Raw genomic sequence first — 20,875 nt, 5'->3', positions numbered from 1 at the left:
CTCCCACCTGAGCTCTGAGTGAGCTAAGTTTGCTCTTCTATGATCTCAAACCTTTGTCTTAGCACTAACCTTCAGTGTACTCAGCCAGAACCCAGTGTTTTTCTGTGGCACCAACTTTAGGATTTCTAGTATATGATAATTGCTGCTCAGGATCCAGCTGTCATAGAAGTACACACATATGCAGATCTGACCTTTTTATTCTGCATGCTTGGTGAGCTTACCATGGATGTTTTTGTTGTGCATAAGCTGTTTTGAATATTCATGCAATTTTGATAAATAACAAAGGTCAATTTTGTCCCTACTCCAAATAAGTCTTGTTCTTGATATTCTTTCTGCCATTCAGTTTATATGTATATTATATTATGTAATAAATATATAATATAATAATTATATATATATTTTATATATATATAGATAAACTTGACCAATCATGAGACTCCTATCCAATTTGCTGAGCTTTGCAAAACATCCATTGATGCTACTCCATCCAGCTTGAGAAGTTCTATCAGACAACTTGGAGTCTTCCTGTTCTGAAAAGTTAAATTTTTTACATTAATTATTAATGCTATTTCAGGTTTAATGGTGGCTTGTTTTCAATTCACAAATTCCAATGAATTTTCACGCAATTCCTCATTGCATGATCAGTGGCCATCCCTTGTTTTTCTTACTAGAATTTTACATGCTTTTTCATTCCTGGTTTGCAGTTAAAATACTTCCATTATTGACATGCAGAAACCAAACTTCTCAGAGTTTTGCTGCCACCTCCTGATCCCTGGCACACCTACTGGTATCTTATTTAATATTGTTTAATGGTTTGGATTTGCTTAACTAAGCCACCTGCCACCACCAAACTGCACTGTACCAAAAGCAGACATGTCCTTCATACTTCCTTAAAGTTAATATTATATTTTAAAATTATATTTGGAGAGGAGAAAATATACAGTTGTTTGCAATACTTCAAAAACAAGGTATATTTATGAGTTTACTGCTGATGCTAAAGTTTCTTACAAAACAACTTCAGGATTTGTGGAGAAGTTGTGAAAGAATTAAAGACATAATGAATGCAAAGTTTAGAATGTATCATCCCTAATTAAGCTTCCACTTTACTTTGCTGAACTCCTGGGAGGGTGGACTGTTTGCATCACAAGATAGTTAAAATGTCACTGCTTTCTTTATCTTTCCTGGCAGTTACAAAAATCTACTATTATTAATGAATTTGGATGTGGCTGCAAGCCAAGAATGTTCTGTTCCATGAGTGTGATCCTGCATCTGCATTTTAGTCTTCCCTTCACAGACTGAAGAGGAGTCTGATGCTCAGAGATCGAAGTCAGAAGCTGGGAAGTGGGGTCCACTGTGTTTTTGAATGGCAGGCAGAAGTATGAAGAAAAATGGCAGGCAGAAGTATGAAGAAAAAAAGTCAGATAAACAGTTACCATTTCATTTTAATTTGCTATCTAATTGCCTGATCTCATTTGCCTACATCTTCCCCACAAAGCCCTGTCTAATTCTCCCCAGCACTAAAGCAGGGAGCAGAGTTTGCTACTCCATTCCCTTTGGGCAGTGCATGGAACTGAACAGAAAACATATATCCCTTTAGTATATCCTAAATTATCAGCATGTACAGCTGAAGTATTGAGCTAAAGTTTTAGGAAATGCATTAGAAAAGAGGCCACTGCTCAGGTGCAGACATGACACCAAGACTAACAGTAAACATGCAACTGCAGTCCCACAAAAGTACATTAATTAATAAAGATGAGGGAGCCAGGTGCAATTTTTCATAAATTAGCATACACTTGTGGCATGTTTTGAGTTTAAAATTCTCTCATGGGGCAACTGATGCTGAGTGCTTCTGGCAAATAGTCTGTTCTAGAGGGGTTGCTGTGGAGCTAACCTTGTCCTCCCAGTTCACAGATGTTGCTATGTATGTGTCTGCAAATTGGGGAATATCAGAAGAGAAGGCACAGTGCCTGAGATGCACCACCAGCACTTTTGCATTTACTTGTGCATTTAGAGAGACTTTTCTAGACTGAAAAATTAGTACCTATTACTGATAAGTAATGTAAGATGAAAGATGCTCATTATATATCCAGCTATTACCAATTGTTATTAAGCATACTTGTTCTCAATCAGATGGTTAAACTACTCTTTACTAGACTTATGTGACAAAAACTGAGAGCCATGTACTCGTCCAGATACCAGGAAAGACATCCAAATTTAATATAAATTTTCCTCCATGACCCAGCAAGATCTACACCTTTCTCTTGCACCTAATAAGGTATGGTAAAACCTACACTTAATGTCAGGATTGCACCCAGCTATACTGTTCTTAGTCTTCACCAAAGTGCCTCAACAGCATAAGATTTGAAGCTTCCTGATAAGTGCCAGATACTTTAGATCTGTGCTCATTCATTGTGTCTGGATGACTCAAGCAGGGGTGAATTCCTTGCAGGCAGTAGTGAGATTAGTCTCAGATTTACCTCTTCCTAAGTAGAAGCAGAGATGCTTTGAATTCAAGCTGCAGCAAAGCTCACATGCAGAAAGAAGTGTGTTTTCAGGACAAGTCCACTGGCAAACTGTTCTTCCATCCTGGGAAGATCATGAATCAGTCGTTGCTTCTCAGCCTTCCTAGAACTCCTCCTCTATGCTTGGGCACAAGCTCCTGCCTGTGAAAGGCGATTTAGACTAACAGGACCATAAGCCACTCAGGATCAGCAGAAATAGGGACCATAAGTCTGACCAGAGCTGGTGAATGCCACACTCCTCTGTGCTCACACTCCTCTCTGCTTGCTCTGGAGAAGGCTGAATTGTGAGCTCTCCTCTTTCTGCGAGTGGAAGATTAGCGCTTTCTGAATCTAACTGAGAGAAAGGCAAGTGACTGCAACTTAGAGCTGTCACTTTGTGTGAGAGTGGTGGTCTTTTCAAGTTAATATTTTTACCTCCCTAGGCTGGATAACAGATTGTGGGTCTTTGGTTTCTATTTTTGCTTATCTCATCTAGAGTGAATTGTAAGCAGGCTGGCTGTGCTTGTTGCCTGCCAGCACAAGCCAGCCAATCTAGTGCAAAATCTGATTATAAGTCTTTTATTTTCAACTCACTTAAACTCTAGTCCAGATCTGCCAGAAATGCTGCTCTGTCTCTACAGGGGATTGGTCTTTCCTGCCTGGAGAATACCTTTATCCCCATTCCACTCTTGTTTTTTTTCAGTGTATGTATGTGCACATATAAGGGAGGAATGGGAGGGAGGAACAGCACTCCTAAGAGACAAACATCCATTTCTCTCCCTAAGCTGGAAACCTATTTAAATCTGCTTGATGGGAATCAGCCCTTCAGCTGATTCCCAACACATGCACAAGGTAGGGTGAGCTGCTCTGCTAAGTTTTTAAAGAGCCCATACAGCCTGTTACATAGGGTTTGACATTTCCAGTGCAGGACCCAGCTTTCAGCTGTTTGTGCCAGGCTACCCTGATTCACACTGGAAAAGTTGATACTGATTGTCTGCATCACATGGGTATTTTTCTTGCCTGGGGAAAATATCAATCAAAGGGTTTAGTAATTTCTGAAATTAAATTTAGGAAGGGTATATTGGTTTCCAATCGAAAAAAATAAATGTTTTATGGAGAAAGTTTGTTTTGAAATTGAGCAAAGGAGGCCTTTGTCAGATGCTTTTTCATGGCCCAAAGAAAATTTACTCTCATTTGCCCAAATTTTAGGATATTTCAAATCCCAGTTTATGGAGAGACTTGCTACTGCTTAAGGGTTAAGGTTGTCCCAGAGCAAGCTTTTGACTTTTACAGTTACAGTCCTGTTTGTGCATCATTCCCACAGTTCAAATAAGGCTCTCCAGCCCCTCTCAACTCCTGGCCTGGGCATGCACTCTCAGTACAAAGCCACTACACATGGTGCAGCCCAGGATTATATGATGGAGACAGAATTTCCCAATAATGGTTGTTTCCAGCTGCCACATGCTGAACAGGACCCAAGCAACTAATGGAGAGCAGGGACACTTTGCTGCACTTTCAGTGACCTCTCTGTTGGCATCTAGGCAATGTGAAGGAAGAAACTGCCTGATTCAGATGCAAGCAGTGCAAGAGAGAGCTCTGAGGCCTTCCTGTGGAAAACCAGCAGGCTGAACTGGAAGTAGGAGCATGTGGGGTGAAAACTGGGACTTGCAGAGAGGGCAAAAACTCAGGATTGGCAGGACAGGGATACTGTTGTGAAGCCATTAGAGGAAATGACAATTGGCAGAGACTGAAGATCCATAAAAGACCCTGGGGCTAGAAACTAGTGGATGTGGGTGGCACTGGCAAGTGGACATAGTGAGCAGCCCCAGATGAGAGAGAGCCAGGACAAAAAGTCAGGGGGGAATTCAGAAAAACTGGCCAAGGAGATGTGGAATAAAGGCTTGGCTTGGAGTTTGCATACAAGGGCTTGTTTTTAATGAGTGTTGGAGAATGAAACAAAGACAACAATTGCAACAATACAAAAAGTAGCCAAATGATCATCTATTTGTCAAAGACCTGTAAGTGTACACTCTGAGAAGACAAGAAGAAGCCCAGGACATGAGCAGCTGCCTTGTTTGGACACAGGACCCACCCTTGCACTACTTGCATGCTGAACTGGCCACTGCCAGCGGGCACCACGCCATGCCCACTCAACTGGCTCTAGCAGGGATGTGGGAACCCATGGTGGGTAGGTTTGCTGACTGTGGGCATTCCTGGAAGCGACACTGCAGGCAGGGCAAGTCAAGAATGTCGCATGCTGTCTGTGCATCTTTTCCAGGGTGGACCCTCTAGATTTTCTAATGCCATTTTTACTTGCTCTCCACTTGCCACCACTTGGTGGTCAGGCTGTTGGCTGCATTCTGACTCCAGACAACAGGAGCAGAGGTTCTGGCTATCTCAAGTAACAATATGGCTTTTAATGATTTTAAACTATCAATCATATTAATTATAGCAAGATAAATATGGTGAAATCTGCTGTAGATGAAATGTATTCTAGTATTCATCAAATGAATAGCAGATAATGATTTTTGTACTTAGCACAGCTTTCTTGAGTAGATCCTTGCACTTATTTTGGAAATAGCTCCTGATCTTCCTCCTCTGACCAAGGTGTATGGGCATAACTGTGAGTGTTCAAGGTAGGTTGATCCTCTTACTCAAGGATGCGTTTAATGAAAACTCCAGCTGTCTCCAGGTTTCTGTGTGCAGAAGGTTATAATGCCACACAGATGGCACACAGGCCCATGCATCGTGCCAGTCTTCATTTCTCTCTGCAGCAACATTGTTTAGGTGGAGCCAATCTACTGTCACTTAAGATCAACCAGGTTCCATCAGCATTTAAGAGTCTATGTAGCATTTAGGTAGGTGATGACCAAATATGTTTAATAAGGCTGGTGTTAGCACAGACCACTATAGGAATTACTCTCCGGAGGTCCAGGGGTGTTTTTATTGCACACAGCCCACTGAAAATGTTTGCCACAGAGTAACACCTCAGTTGCCATTGATACTCTTTGAGAAAGGATGACTGAAGGCTTCATCCATGGACTGATCTAACCCTGGTAAGATGGTACCAGTGGTTACTGTGAGCTGAAGTCAGCTACATTTCTTTCAGTCTCTTGACAATACTTTTAAACGTAGTGATTGGGATGGTGTTGGTGTTTTGTTCCAGCTGGAAATCTGACAAAGTGTCCCTCATGAGACCTTACCAGGGCATGCCGTGGATGGCACCTGTCCTTCCAGGAGAGCTGGCTCCAGGCATTGGTGGCTGCAGCTCAGGAGAGCACTGAGCAGTGCTGTTGAAGTAGCACCTTTGTCTTCAGTAGCTTTTTACCATATAGTGGGCATCCAGCCCTGCAGCATCAGATGGGTGTGGAGATGAACAGACATGGATAACACTTCTTTTCCAGTTTCTGTAGCACTTACAGCATTACATTGTAAAACCTTCATACTAAAGTAGGTTAAAAATATCCCCTAATTTCAGTTTGTGATTTTTATGATCTTTTTCCTTTTCTTTCTCCTGGTAATACGTAATGCTATATATCACTTTTTATGTTCAAAGCAGTTTCTGCATCCTCAGCTATAGTTATCTTCAGCATGTCTACAAATCAAATGACTGACTTCATAACCTATACGAAGTCAGCACCCAAAACAAAGGATATGAAACTAAGGAGTAGCACAATAAGAACTCATCTGCTGAAACCTTCTTGCAGAAGCAGACTCGATTCCCTCAGTGACAGAGTTCTTCTACCATCATTGTAAAGCAATCCTATTTCTTCATGCAGTCGCCTGTAGCATCATTCACCATTCATTTTCCATCTTCTGCAACAATGGGAACAAGGGTCTGGCAGACAACAGATACTTTTGGTTTAGAAATTGTGTCATACCCACACCAGGCCCAAAAAACAAATATGCAGTGTTGTAAGTGAAAACTATGCTAAAAGTTAGTATTACAAAATTAGCTTTGTCAAGTTTGAGTGGTTGATTGTGTAATAGTAATACTGTTGGAATATATTTTTTTTTCTGAATACAGATCCATTTATGTGTTCTACCTGATTGGCAGCTCACAGTCTTTCTCCTCACAGCGGGTGCTGAGAAAAAATTATAGGAAATAAGAAAAACCTGGAAGTTAATTTGGACTAGTCCATGCAGGCAGATGGAGCATGCTGGCATTACCATTTCACTGCCATTTAGAATGAGAAAGGCCAACAGAAAGGGTTCAAGGACATTTTTGCAGACAAACTCCTGGAAGCAATTATGTTAGGATAAGCATAGGGCTACACATATGCTGTTTTATAAGAAACATTATAGTCCCTCTATAAAAGGCTTCTGCATCAGAAAATATTATTTGATTTTATAAAAAATATCTGGAAAGTAGACAAAGTAAGTGATTGACTTTTCTTCAACTTGATGATTCATGTGTAGTTCTGGAAATACCATAATAATAATAATCTTGCAGCAAATAATGTGGTAGTTTCTACCACTGAACAGACCAGAGAGAGAGGTGGGACTATCTGGTTCCAGGTTGTTTATGCTGTACATGTGTCAGCACTTTGTGTGCAGTCTGTGTCACGGTCTGCAGGTGGCCTTTAGTATATTCTATGTAAGGTACTACCTTGGGGAGTTCCAGTTTTTTGCCCCCTGATTGAGGGGGAACTCAGAACCAATCTTCTCTCTGGAGCACTCTCCAGACAGCATCAGAACTGCAGTGATACTAAATATACAAATAAAATGCAAAAATATTGAGGGAAAACTTGTGGACCAAGTATGCTGCTTACTAAACCTGTTTGTCTTTCTAGACACCAGCAAAGGGTAATGAAAAGGACTCTTTTATTAAAAAAAAACAACCCAGCCTGTTTGTGATATGTAATATTATTTCCTTCCAGAATCAGGTTGGCAATGTCTCTTTAATGTGCAGCACTGTGAACTTAAAAGAAATCTCATTATCAGCCTTCCTAGCCTTAAGCACTTCATCAAGTATTCCGTGACTGCTGGCTTGCAGATGCTGCAGTTAAGGTGCTGGGTGGTGGGGTTTTGTTTGTGTTCCCTTAGGTCCTTTTCTTGTTTTTGTATGTGGCAATAAATATCTTCCTCCTGAGAAAAGACATGAAAGTGCTTACATAGACATTAATTAGACACCATATGATTTTTTTTTCTCAAATTTTGGAGTCACAAAGCATAACTCTTAATTACTCATTTTTATTTGGGGAATAGTAGTTTGTTCCTCAGGCATATATCAAGATGATCAGAAACATGCATAATTTCTTCTCCAGAATTCTTGATTTCCCCTGGCCAACTTTTAATAAATAAGAAAACATTTATGCCTGAATCAAAGGGTTATGCACCCCTGAGTAAAAGTTCCAGTTCCTCTGTTGTGGGTCTCAGCACAGTGCATCTATCATGTATTGTTCACAGAGATCCTCGAGATAGAGATCAAAAACAAGTATAGTTCATTACAGTTAATTTCTTAATATCTAAATTAAAGGCAGAAAACTTAATTCCAGTGTAAGTCCTATACAACCGGCTATGTAAGTAATGTTTTAAATATTTCCCTGCCCCAAAATAGTTGATAAATGAAACCATATCACCTAGTTTAGAGTACATCCAGAGAATAATACATGCTCATGCTGTATATCCAAGCATGAAGGAGAAGGCTCCTTTTTGCAAAATCCAAGCATGCAATTTTAGGCTGACTGGTGTGGTATTTTGGGGAGGTAGCTTTCATTGCAGCAGAAGCTCGTAATGATCCACTGGTGTCAGAAACAGCTACAAATTGCTGAGACAGGGCTTTCAGACAGATGATCCATTGAAGCCATGATTCACTGTTTGCAGTACTTCAGACTTCAAAACTACTTCTTGCAGTTCCACTCCCATCAGCATGCAGGAAACAAATGCGGGGCACAGGACTGTGTGTAAGGACTGCACTCACAGCTGCAGAACCTCCACTGTGCTGAAGCTTTTGAAATAGCTGTGCGGAGGAGGATTTTGCAGAGACATCTGAAGGTATCCTAATGACTTCTAGCCTTTGATGTACTTGGGTTAACCCAATTCAGATTCTCAGTACATACAAAATATTAAGAGATCTTTTAATGTTTAGTTTCTTTAGTTTCTTCCCTTTTTTTTTTTTCTCTGCTTGTTTTGTTTTTTCCTTTCTGCTTAGTTTCTAAAGAGTCAAGGCTTAGATGTCCATGTCTCCCCAATAATTATTTGATTTGTTTGAATTAGAAGTTACAAGTTTGAATTAGAATTAACTCAGGTCTCAAACATATTTGAATTTACTCAGAGGTGAGTTTAATTTTGTGAAAACAGGCAGCCGAGAGAAGAAAGAAATCAAAAATGGTGACTCCACACTGAAAAACTACAAGAGCTCAGCGCTTATTAGTTGTCAGGGAATCTGTTCAGGGGAGAGAGCAATGTCTGTCAGCACCAAACCACTATAAATCCATCAAACTACGATAAACCCATCAAAATTCTTTATGGATAGAAAATGGGGGAATCATAGTACAGACACTTGGTGTATAGAGTGTTGTACCATTGCTATTTCTTTGTCCAGTGTGAAACAGGGATTAGCCATTACTTATGACTTGTGCCCTCCTTTCCTTTCCACCTTGTGCTGTCCCAATGTCCCCCAAGCTGCATCCCTGAAATTTAATTCCTGCCTCCCAACTAACACAACAAAAGTTTATGAATTCAGATTTGAATTTTGTGTATTTGCCTTCCAAACCAGCATTTCAACTACCCCCTGCCTGCTCTGCCAAATACATACTGTAAAAAAACTCTCCTGTGGTCATATGCTATTTTAATTTGATTGCAGATGTTCCTGCACTCCCCTAAGGCTGGCTGCATCTCTTTCACACTTGGCTTCCATTTGCTTTTCCAGCCTGTATTCATATCAGGAAGACATTTGTCAGAATCAGTGGCACACCCATCCCATGACCGTAAATTGGCATTCTCACTAGTTCTTAGCTTAAATTAAAAGTTCTCCATTTCTCATAGATATTCTAAACCTGCTTTTCTAAGCTTTACATCTTTATAGAAATATAGCTCTGGATCGTGATGAATGGCTTTTGGGATCCTTAGCACATAACGGTCTGGCTGTCATAAAACCTGAAAGAAGATATTTATAGCAATATTTTGAAGTTAGAAATTACTACTATTAACAATCACAGATTACTGAAGAATGTGGTTTAATCTGAAGGAACAGGTGCCTCTTGGCAGTGAATGCCATACAAATGACTCAGTTTTAAACTGCTTTAGTGATCAGAGAATAAACCACTGGGCTCAGAAAGAGAACTGGTGGTCACTCAGTGCACACTGTGTTTTTCCTCTTTCTAATTTTGCAAATGATGTAAGAGCAGATCTAGAATGCTGGAGATGTATGATGAATACATGGATGATCGTGGAAGCACTGGTTACTCTGGTCACAGATGTCTGTCTTTGGGAAAGGCCAACATTTAAAGCTATATTAAAGGCATCTCAGTGAGTATTTGAATTTCCAAGGCATTGAGGAACAGTATGTCCCACCTGAGATGAAAGAGCAAGAGCACCACTGACCAAGTGGCTGTTTTCAGGTTCAGAGTCATATTTTTATGGAAGAAAAGGGCCAGTCACCCATTTCCCAATTTATTTTTTTTAATATGGCTATACCTTGCAAGTCCAACTCTTCCATGAGTGAAACTGAGCTTGAGCCATGCTTTCTGTGACTCTCAAAACTGTGTTATTCTAAATGCTCTGTCAGTGCTCCTGTGAGATTCTGTCAGCTGATCCTGTCAGCAAAGAAAACGACCTCTATCTTACCCTATGGCACATGTGTTGGTCAGTGACTGTGGGTACAGTGGCCACACACCCTCTGATCACTTTCTTCTATCCAGTATCTCTTTTGCTACATTCCTGTCTTGCACCAGCTGTGCTATATCACCCTCTTTGGCTTCTCATCCAAACCTTCTTCCCTTGCCACATGCTCTCTGTCCAGACACCTCTCCCTCTCCAGCCTGTTCCTTCCTTGGGTGATTATTTCTTCTGGGTTTCCCCAAAGCAGCAACAGGGTCCAAAGTAGTAAATGGGAAACTTGCTGAGGAAGTCCACCTCAGTCAGGCCCAGTGTAGTACAGAATCACTGAATGCAGGACCTTTGAAACATCAAGCTATGAAACTCTATCAAGACCAAACTGATCTTGCTAAGGCTCATAATTAATCCAGGCTGAGTTGGATTTTCAGGGTGGCTAAAGCACTCCTGCAAAATTTAATGCCTTTCCTCCAAAGTAAGGGGCCTTTGGGACTGTCTAAAGATGAGGTTGCCATTCTTCTTAATGTGAAGGAAACTTGTTGAAGAGCAAAAGCATTTTGGCTGAAATTTTTATATACAGTCTGAGACAATTCTTGGTACAAGCACACATGCATCATACGTATCCAGCCTTAGGCAGACACCTGCCATGGAAAATGTGAGCCTGGTGGCTGAAGACTGACAATAGCATCAACAATGGAAAATGTGGTCTAATAGCAGGAACTATTAGGCAGTATTTAACAGGTGAGTTTTCCCAATGCCACCCTAAATTATCCCACTACTGGGATCTTTTAAAAGATTCAATGAAGTTATATAATGAAAATATTCCATCTTTAAAAGATTCAATGAAGTTATTTGTTCTTTGCAGTACTTTAAAACCTTTGGCATGCTCTTGTTCATATAAAATAACGATTTACGGAAATAGAGGAAGTTGAAATCCCACCCATCCTTTTCTCTCCCAGTTTATTTATTTTCCATGTGAGATTAATGAGTTTCCTGCAACAGGGCTAGATCTGCTCACACATTGTGCAGATAAGTTAATATTTATTTCCTTTTCCAAAAGCGAGCAGACACTTTCGTGTTCCCTGGTTTTTAAAAGCAGACAGTATGTCAAACAACACTTGAATCAACCATCCTAAATTATAAAATGCCAGCTTTACATTGCTGACTGTAGTTAAACAGTTTGGTAAATCAGGGTGAGCTGTACTGCTGGATGCTAACATGGAAGCTTAACTTAACTGGCTTCATTTTTTTTTACCAGCAGATACTTTGGAAAGTGCACATCTGCCTATTTAAGGGATTTTCTTTAGTTTAGCACCTATCTGGTGTCAGGTTCCACTGCTGTGTGCAGTAAAGCTCACAGAAACTGGTTTCCTATGGATTTCTCTTCCACATCCCCTTACCCTCCCAGTTCCTTCCTGCACCCCAGTGCCATTGCTACTTCCTGCTATGTCTCCAGGTGCCTGAGCATCCCCTCTGGCAGACTGAAGGCATCCTGGTGCAGCTCCACTCGATGGAGTCCCCCCTCCAATGGGTGCTGTTCCCTTTGCCCAGCTTGGGAGGCCTGGCGTTCATCTCTCCCGGACGCAGCTGCCAGTTTTCACTTTTGGACTTTCTCTGTCACATGCCAGGATGTGGACAAGTGGCAGGGGACAGGAAGAAGGCTGGGGAGACATAATAGGTAGATGGTGTGAACATCATGCTACATTGCCTAGGGAAACCGGGTTAAAAGGAGCTCCTTATTCCGGGGCCATTATGTAAAAGAGATGAGGAATCCTGTGTGTGACTTGGTTCAAGAGGCAAAGGATATTTGTACAGTTATTTGATTTCTTCTTCCAGGGTCATCTTCAGCATGCCACTTACAGCTCCTTCCTCTCTCTCTCTAGTCAAGTCTCCCCTAATAGCCAAGGAGAAAAATAACCATTCTCTTCATGTATGATTTTAAATTTTCTGTTTTAAAAGGTAAGCTGGACAAGTAATTTGAAAAAGTTACAGCTGTCTTAGACCCCTGAGTTTCTAACTCCCTGCTGCTGAAAGTGTGAATCGGGGCAGTGCAGCAGCAGTTGGTGGAGCTGTGCCAGGGTAAATGAGGGGAACTATTCCAACCATGTGTGCAAACTCCACCAGAGTTTTACTCACCTTCTGAAACCAAAGAGCTGAAAGTTCATTCCAATTTCACTTATCTGCCAAGGCTGAAGTGCAGTAATTCATATTTTTAGATTCATAAATAATGAAACAGCTATACCAGAGCAGGGAAGGCTTTGTTTAAGCATTTTATAGCAAGTAAAAGAAAAACATTGAATATTGTGCTCAGGACCTGGCAGCTATGAGAAGCAGGAATGCCTTGTTTCAAACATTTAACATTGTCTGTATTTAAAAAAAAAAAGGGGGGGAAAGAAAAAGAAACTTGGGGAGGTTCTTTCCTATGACTTTACAGGCAGCACAATAAGCCTGGCACTTCAATAAGGGAACTGTCATAGATACAGCTTTCATTGTCTGTGCTCCCACTGCCACAAATAAAGAACAAGAGAGCCTCTGACTCACAGCACTGGAGCAACACGTCCCTTATGAGACACCCCAGTCTCAGCTAGAATGAATTTTTCAAGACACATACTAACTGCAATTGAGAATTTCAGAGCAAGTAACAGGCAGGCAGTGTTACTACTGCATTGCCTGTAAACCTTGTACTTCAGAAGCCTGTGTTTGAAAAGCAGACCTGCTGTTCTGAGCACTATGAGCACTCAATGTTGCATTAAATACCCTCACAGAGAGCATTCTGCATGTTCCAAGGGTTCCCTGGATCTCAGTCCTTCCACTCCATTAGAGGCAGTGTCAGTTTCAGAGCTCACACTTTGCACCCCTCTCCCTCTGAAGGGGTCCTCCTCCCTCAAAAACAGCAGGCAGGATGAAATCAGAACAGGACAACTCATTTCCCACTCGCTGTTTTTAAAAGAAAATAAAGCATAAATGATTGCAGAAGTTAAAAAAGCGGACTGTAAAGTCTTTCAGAATTACCCTGAGGCTCTCAGGAAGAATAAGGTCTGACAGGGTTCATAGTTTTATGTTGTGAGGCAGGGACTAAAAAAGATGAAAGTCTGTCATGCCTCCTTTTCTCTTTTCCATACTCATCAATAGCACATGAATGAGAACAAATGGAGCAGCTCAAGAATGTTGCTGCCACAGAGGTACAGGTTGGGAGAGGATTTCTCACTGAGAAAGTAAGTCTTTTTTTGCAAGAAATACACCATATAAATTCCAGAAATACAACAGTGCTCCATAAAGGAGGTTTTAAGTATTTTCCCCATAACAAGCCATTTAGATTTTTCCTCCTTAATTACAGTTTTTTGGAGATAAGCTCTCAGGCATTTTATTTTTAAGATTTGAGAATTGCAAATGAAGATTGATGTGACCTAGAAAATATATTTGCTCATTTTACATCTGGTCTCAGCCTTTTTTTTTAATAATCTGAAAAATTTCATTACCTGTTCTTGAAATGGTTACAGTAGGCTGTGAGCAGAGTGCACAAGCAACAGGAGGGGGTTGCAGTCAGTGAAAAATGAAGTCAGGCCAGGAGCTGGTGAACTCTGGTCACTGAAGACTTTATATATTCTTATGGGACTAGTTCCATAAGACTACCTCTTTTGCCTTGAGATTACACTGCCACCTCAGTGACGACCACACCTCTTCTGCTTTGAGATTACACTTAGCTAAATTCCTAATTTATGAACTACAGAATGGCTCCATTACATTTCCTTTCCTCCTAGCTACATCACTCTTGGACTTGCACTGATGTAGTTTCAGAAAGAGATTAACTTTGTTCCCTTCCCACCTAATTTTGTAGCCTTAGACTACTGACTTACAGTCATTGGTACTGTTGACGTAGTTTTTTTCAGTTGAGAAGAAAGTTAAAGGGGTGGCTTATTTCCAGAGCCAGAGCCCCAGGATCTAGGCTGTTACACAAACCTTTGTGGGTTGAAATGAAAGTTGCCACAGTTGCTGCTATCTTAGGTGGGAAGAAAGCATGGAGCTGCTCAGTTTGGCAAGGTGGCTGCATCTCCGGACAAGGGTGGTAGTAGAAGTTTGGATACAAATGATGCTCAGGTGCCTGTAAACTTGGGCACATAAACAACCTTTTTGTGATTGGTCTGTTGGGCTGAGGCATTACAATTTCTCCCAGGGTTTGTTTCAAGCATGTACAGCTTTTTCTTGGACCTCTCCCACTAAGGCTGTCCTGCCACCCAAGTAGTGAGCCAGGGAGTCCTTTCTACCACTGCAAATAAGACTGGGTACTTCTGGCCTCAACTGTAACAACTTCTCCCTGTTGTCCTCTACTGCATGCCAATGCTCAGGGCTGGAAGCTGCTCTGCTGTGACCCTCTGATGATAATTGTGCTGGTAGCTGCCCTTTCCACATTTCCAACCACCAGATTTGAAGACTTGTCAGAGAGGGGTGTAGACATTCATTCTCTCTGGAACAATCTCTAGGAAGAAGGACCAAGAGAGGCTTTTTTCCTATGAAAGGACAAAGCTGAAGGTACCTTATGGGAATAGAAAGTAATTGCAAAGGTAGTAGCTTCACCTTGGTATAAGATTTCTGGCATCCAAAACTTCCCTGGGTCCTCTAAATGCTGGAGGCTTTTGTGTACTTGATCTTTGCAGACAAACAGAAAAAAGGAATTTTTCAAATGAAAATTTGGGAAGTTTCTTATCCTTTCTAGATCTGTGGCAATGTATATACAAGGAAGGTTTTATGGTCACTAGGCAAAAGTATTCCTAAGGGTATATGATAAGATTACTGTGGTGTGGAGACTGGCAGGTTTATAGCTGTAAAACATTGGCAAGGAAGTGCTAAAGGAGGACTTCAGTGTGAAATATGAAATTGATTTGGCATTCCCTGTGAACTTAGATTCCCCTAGCTATGTTCTATACTTACTGTCACAGACTCGTACCACAGGAACATAAAAGTAAAAATTAAGTTAAGGAGGAAACAGTGGAAGTTGAGGAAGTTGAAAGAATACTATAAATGCTCAGAAGTGACCAGGAAAAGAGAAAAGAAAAAAAAACCAAAAACCTCTCTTCCTTTAAATTAGTGCTTCTTTAGAGATGCTGCTTTAGAAGTAAAATACTTTAACAGAAATTTGATAATTGCCAATATCCCTTAAAGGTCTTTTCCACTAGCTTCAAAGTTAAAAAGTAAATTAAAGACTCATCCTTGTCATGAGCTGACATTTATCTTGAGTTCATTTGACATGAACAGGCAGAAGCTCCATCAAATGCTATTCCAATGTGGCTACACACGAGCTACAAGAACTTTCATAACCAGCCAGGAAATGTGGGCAGTCCTGACATGTCACTGAAGCCAGTTTTTGTTCTGTTCAGACCCATATTCCCCTGCTTCCCTGGAAAGGAGTAGGGCATGACACCATACCTGCCACTGGAAGACACATCCCCCTCTCTCTATCCATCTCCATCAGTTCCCAAATGGTCACACTCATCATCAAAACATTATTTATCAGAAGTTGGCCACATCCTCAAAACACCAAACTTCTCATTTGTAAAAAAGGAAATGAAATACTGGTGCAATTTAGCTTTTTTAAAAAGAAAACAAAAGCTTACCCAAAGCAGGATCTAGCTGAGACTTAGCTAGCCCAGGTTTGTCCTGCTAAGCCCTTTCCCAGGCTCCTGTACTGCCACACATTTTGCTCCTGGTGCAGTGTACAGTTGCAGGCTCTATATATCACTGAACTCAATGTGCTGGGCAGCTTTTGCCAGTAGGGAATGTGATTCACATGCTTAGAAACAGAAAGAAATACTTCCCTCTCCTAACTATTGTAATAGATTTTTCTGATATAGGCAACAAAGAGAAAACAAGCTCTGCAGATGTTATGAGCAAATACTGACCACTTCCTCTTTGAGTTACCATTGTCATTTTGCCCAAGTGCTGCTTTCTTGCTTTGGGTGGCAATCACACACTTACCTTAACCACAAAGTGAGTATCAGACAGGAAAGCACCCACCTCAAGGGTCATGTCTAAACAAGCAGCGCTTCAGTTTATTCTGCAGTAGGACACAATGAGATCTGACACCACAAGAAATGAGGCCTTGGGACATGGGATGCCTTTGCTCCTGTGGCAGGGAATCCATGTGCTACAGCTGGGAGGTGTGGGAGCTGCCTGGGGCGGAAGCGTGCAGCCCCTTTCTGCTGAGCAGTTCACTCTGTTACCTGATACACCACACGCTGCTCATCAATACATCAGAAGAGCCATCCAGTTTTGTAGGAGAGATACAGCAGAGATGTTTCTGCTTAACTGCAAACATCTCTAAAGGTGTTTCATGAGTGTAAGATACAACTGGACGGGTCAGTGACAATAGGATGAGGATGTAGTACTGCTTGCCAGTTGCCTTGGGAAGAAGGTTTGTGTCTGTATGTGCTACTGTGGGTCACATGCAATATGAAGGAAGAACTTTCTGGCAAGTGAACAATGGTTTGCAATTTATATCTCCACAAAGGACAGCAGCGCTAAGTATTGTGTGAACATCAGTGATTGCAAAGAAGACACGGCACTAAGGGATCAAGGCATAAGGACAAGAATGTCTTGGAAACCCCCCTTCCCCCTGGAGCTGTGCTGCCTGTAGGAAGAAACTCTGAACCTACAAGAAGGCTGCTGTGCAAACCCTCAAGAGGCCTTGAGAGAAACCATGTGGAACCATGAACTCACCATCTTGGTAGCCAGAGGACAGATGCAGCAAGTCTGGAATATTCTGTGCAAGTTGGGATATGCTTGTAAGTCCAGAATGACTGTTTCTGTGCAGTGGCCCTTTGCCCACGAGTTCCTGTTCTCTGGTGTGATCCCCCAAAGGTGCTTGTAGCCAAATCTGTAGTGTAGGCTCCACTAATACAGTATTTCTGAACTGGCTCAATGCTGTGTTTACCTTTTGATGATCTGCCCCTGTTCTTGCTGACTGGAACCTGCAGGTTGTGTTCTTGCAGCCATTCTCACAGCCACTGCTGTGTAACTTCCCAGAGGAGGAAGAGGAAGATGGTGATGGTTTTGGGAGCAGCTCTGGGGATAGCTTGTTCTCTTTCCAATCCACACAGATTACTGCATTGTATCTCTGGCTTAAGGATTTGATGGATGCCATCCTTGAGGATGTCACTAAAGATGACTCTAAGTTAGCAGAGCTGTTCTCTTTATTTGTTCAGTAGGAAAAATAACAAAAGAAGACAAGATATAACAGGTGGAAAAATCTCAAATGAAAAGAAATCCTGGACCTGCAGAAAAAGACCATCAGTTGAGCAAAACAAGATACTGCTATCAGGCTGTCTGCAGATTTAAACCTGATTTGAATCCTGCTTTTTCACTGTCATCAGTCAGCTGGAGGAATGAAACAGCTAGTGGCCAAAGCAAGGACCAGATTGTGAAAGGATTTTAGGTGCCTTCACATGCAGGTAGGCATCCATCAAGAATTTACAAGTTTCTGTGCAGTAGAAACCAATTTCACTGAGCTGCTGTACACCTTTAGGATTGTGGACAAGAGTGATCCTAAAGCCATATGCAGGAACTGAGTTGTAAAAGATTAACATTAACATGTGTGTTCCCTGGTCCCAGACACAGCAAGCAAAGAAAGAGGAATTCCAGATGGCAAAGGAATCTGCAGGGTGCAGAGGGAAGTCCTGCTGCTCTGCCAAGCAGGAGCAGTTTGCTGCTCTGTCCTCATATTTATCTCAAACTCACCATTTGCTTATTACAAACACTGTTCAGTCAAATGTGTCATTCAGGAGAGAAGAATTTGATCTACTTGCAGTAAGAATTTGTCACTTGAGAGGTGTCTGAATTCCTCCCTGGATTCATTTGCATGTTTTACCAGTCAATCAATGACAGTTCTGCCACAAGAATATTTTTCTTACTTCTTAACAGAACTTGTCACTGGCAAGTTACATCTTTAAGCCATCTTCTGTGTGTTTTAAGTGAAAAAGTAGTAATTTACTTCACAGTGTTCACTTTGAATGACTTAAGCATCACAATAAAGGATTTACAAAAAACATGTTGTGTTTCATTGCTTGCAAAATTTGATTATTTTTCCCCTGGGAGCAGGGGATGGTGAACTGAGAGACGCTTTTGACAGCTGTACGTGCTGAATCGCTATTCGGAGGAGCCAGGTCTATCCATCGACTCTAGAGGGAAGCAAAGACAAACTGGCTTCCAAGTTAGCCCTCTCCCTTGGATGCCCGTGTTTAGGTGGGACGGACGCAGACTCTGCTGCACGCTCTGCCCTTCCATTGCCCGTTCTGTCTAAGAGTCTCAGGAACTCTGCTCTCCCGGGAGTGTCCTAAATTAAATTCCTTACAGCATGATGGGGGTGAAAATTCCAAAAATGTAGACAGTCATAAACGTGGGCTCCAGCAAAGGCTTCTATGAAATGTTTCACGCTTGTTTTCCCAAATCCAGGACCGCCCCCTCCTGGCGGTCCGGGCGACCTGCCCGGGTGGGCCAAAGCGCACAGAGAGAGAGCGCCGGGGGATTTCTGCCTTCCCGGCATGTATCGAACGCTGAGACCTCCCTGTCGAGCACAGAATCTCCATGGCTCACCTTACAGACATACCGAGTTTTAGAATTAAATGCCTGAGGTGGCAGAAACACAGCGCGAGTGACAAAATGAATTGTTTAATCTGCCTGCTTGGGAGCAGATAAACGGCAAATCAGATTTTATCTCTTCTTAGTGAAGTGGAAATTATGGGGATGAACAAACTCCTAAAAATAACAGAATAGCTAAAAGCTCTTCTTTCTCTGGAGCAAATGTAGCCCTTTGGGAAAGTGCAACAAATACCATCTGTGTTTCCAAAACTCCGAAGTTAATTTGTTGCAGACATCTCCGTATTTACTGAAAATGGACATATTTTGTGTGGCAGAACAACATCTTGCAGTGATGAAAAATAACTCCCTTCCAATTAACTCCAAAGGGGGATTTACCTGAAAAAGCTCAATTTAAAAGATCACTTTGTTTAAATCAGCTATCAAACCTATCTGTTGGGGTTTTAAAAGTTTCCTACACATATTGACAGCTGTTCACAGAAGAAGCTGAGAGGGGAAACTGTGAAGGAGTTATAACATTTATGACAGATATCTCTTTCTGATTATCAGACAAGAAGTGTAGCTTACAAATAGCTAACACCTTGGTGACATTTCTTCAGAATGGACAACTCTAGAGGCTTTCCTGACAATCTGTTCTTTTCACTGTCCCTTCTAAGCACTTCTGTTGCTTGCAGTTCATGTTCAGTGTAAGGGATAATTTAGAAGATATGTTTTTGCATCAAAATGTTTAACTGGAATTTAAAAATTCCAGAGTGTAATTCTGAGATGATGTAAATGAGCATTTGCTTTAAAACAGCATATCTGATGGGAAGGGGAGCCCGGTACAGTACTTCAGCTGACAACAGCTAAGCATCTTTGTTTTAAACTATGGCTGGAATTGGGCCATGAAATACAGAATACAGATGAAAATGTGGATCTGAATTTCTCCAATGCTTGGTGTGCAGTTTGGGTCTGTGCAAAGACAAGTTTGGAACTAGATTTTAATCTAACTTTTTTGAAGCATAGTGGGGCCCCAAAGGTTACCCTGCGAAATTCAAAAGGGCAGGCAGCACATAGGAAGCTGAGTTGCTGTGGTGCTGTGATTTTATATTTGACTGCAAAGATTTAATATATCTATTTTCTCTTGTACTGCTTGGACTCTGAATGACTGAGAGCTCATCCAAGCATCAGCTGCTCCTGTGGCAGCAAAAATCCCTTTAAAGAGTTGTTACTTCACTTTATTTCCCATACAATTGGATTATGAGAATGCAGAAAATGTGGAGTCATTTGGGCAAGCAATGATGTGAACACAAAGAAGCGAGCCCTGGAAGGCAGCGCCGTGGCAGAGGGGATGACAAAGCCAGGCACTGTCACTGCTGAGATGGGTTCAGTGCAGAAAAATGTTTCTGGAATGCATATGTGAGTCCTTGTTCCTGGCTCTTTCTTTGGGAGCTTGCATCAATACTGCTGCAACAAAGATTCCCAATAAGCTGAAACAAAATAAAACGTGCATTCATCGGAGCACTGCCATTCAAGAGCACAGATTTCCCAGTTAAAATGAAGGTCAGCCATAAATTACATCTCTGATTCCCTCAGGATTTCTCTCTCTTGCTCTGTTTTGGCAGTTTAAGACCCTTTGATATTTGAGCAAGGCCTTTCCCTTTGCACATCTGATCTTGATTATGGTTTATGGCAATGGTAATTCGTTACCTCCCCAAGGCAGCAATTCTGAGAAGGAAAGCGAGTACAGTATGATAGTTTAGGAGAGAGGCACAATGCACAGTGTTTTAACCATTTCTTCATTTTATAGCTGGGTCTCTTCCCCACAGATTGACCTTGTACACAGCAACACCATGAGCTCCTCCCATGGGAATGCCCCACATCCATCTGTATCTGGAGGCACAAAAAACTAGGTTGCATATTTACCTATCATAACAGTGACCTCTGAGAATAAAGTTGTGGTTTGGATACATGTTTAGATGCTGTTTTGTGGTGATCACAGACTAATGAGGTATCAGTAAGCACCA

General features: G+C 41.5%; 2 long non-coding RNA genes across 3 annotated transcripts; one reads left to right on the top strand and one right to left on the bottom strand.

Annotated features, from left to right (window-relative positions):
- Positions 1-8,553: 8,553 nt before the first annotated feature.
- LOC128814742 (uncharacterized) lies at positions 8,554-16,294 on the bottom strand. The gene is made up of 3 exons (XR_008439469.1): positions 15,705-16,294; positions 14,856-14,927; positions 8,554-11,941 (listed from the first exon to the last, which is right to left on the bottom strand). It is a non-coding gene; the product is annotated as an uncharacterized LOC128814742 (long non-coding RNA).
- Positions 16,295-16,425: 131 nt separating this feature from the next.
- On the top strand, positions 16,426-18,321 carry LOC128814737 (uncharacterized). 2 transcript variants are annotated; one of them, XR_008439468.1, is made up of 3 exons: positions 16,426-16,689; positions 16,794-17,059; positions 17,483-18,321. It is a non-coding gene; the product is annotated as an uncharacterized LOC128814737 (long non-coding RNA). The 2 variants fall into 2 exon arrangements; XR_008439467.1 differs by having other exon boundaries at positions 16,426-17,059.
- The last annotated feature ends 2,554 nt before the right edge of the window (positions 18,322-20,875 follow it).

This window comes from Vidua macroura, chromosome 1 (assembly GCF_024509145.1).
Source record: "Vidua macroura isolate BioBank_ID:100142 chromosome 1, ASM2450914v1, whole genome shotgun sequence".
Classification (NCBI taxonomy): Eukaryota; Metazoa; Chordata; class Aves; order Passeriformes; family Viduidae; genus Vidua; species Vidua macroura.
Note: the sequence above shows the minus strand (reverse complement) of the source record. Positions and strands in the feature narration are given on the sequence as shown.